Here is a 1,179-nt window from a genome sequence, read left to right as displayed (position 1 = left end):
TATTAAAATAGATCAGAGCTACTGCTAGACCATATGGTGGCATTTCAGACATGTCTGGCCATGTACATCTTTCAGTATTTCCCAGAGCACCAACTTTAAGAAGAAATGTATTTTATTAAATATCCCTACCTAGGCAAGGCTTCAAGTAATGATTCCAGACCCATGGGCTTTTTGCCTTTGAAGAAAGGCAAATTCTCCACAAGATTTTAAATCACAAAGTCTGAGAGTGGAGTCTGTTTTTCTGGGGCCTCCCTGACCAGTTACTGGCTCTAAGAGTCCCACTAATAATCTATGTCTTCTAAGAGCTGCATTGTTCACCCATGTGACATATGTCTGTTCAAAATTTTTTTCAATTACATTTTAATTAGCCTATAAACCACAGCACTTGACAAATCTCTTGTTAGTTTTTGCTACCCATCTCTTGCCTTCTTTTTCCAAATTGTTGACCTCATCACCATATTTTGCTCCATGCCCCTCTCCCTAATCTTTCATTTTTTCTGTATTCTTTAATCCTATTCTAATTACTATTTTTGTTTGGTTTGAAAAACCACATGTTCTAGTGCAGCTTCTCTATGCATATTTCATTTTGCTTAACAACAACCTTTAGCTATCCAACTGCCTTAAAGTTTTCTAATGAGATCTTATCAAGTGTGAACCTAAGGGGAACAGGAATATTGTTTCAAAGGAGGTAGATGGATAATGTATAACATACAATTTATACATAGTACTGTTATTCCTTTCCAAATATGTATATGATGTTAAGCATTTGTGAAAAATCATGGGCTTTTTTATGTTCACAATTAAAATCTCTAACCCAAGGCAACTTTATTATAGTGTAAACCTCCCTGTGTAGTTTCCTACTGTATAGGGACCAACATATTATTGGAGGAATTATGACGTATAACTTATGAGGCTAAATAATGGAGAACATTTTCTTTTTCTTAGACCTTTTTTGAATAAATGCAGGAGTAATATCATGAGAGTCTCAAGCACGCCTATTGAGAAAGTGCCAAAGGAGGCCCTTTGCCTACTACTAGCTTTAAATTGCTAGCTACTCAAGTGAAATGATTTAGAAGTTTGTTTCTACTATTTTTTTTCCTGGTTCTAGAGCCCAGGATTAGAGTCTTCAATCTAAGTCAGTTAATAGTTTTGAGCCAAGTCCAGAATTACAGTCAGTGC

This window comes from Acomys russatus, chromosome 2, assembly GCF_903995435.1.
Source record: "Acomys russatus chromosome 2, mAcoRus1.1, whole genome shotgun sequence".
Lineage (NCBI taxonomy): Eukaryota > Metazoa > Chordata > Mammalia > Rodentia > Muridae > Acomys > Acomys russatus.
This window is presented reverse-complemented; position numbering follows the sequence as displayed.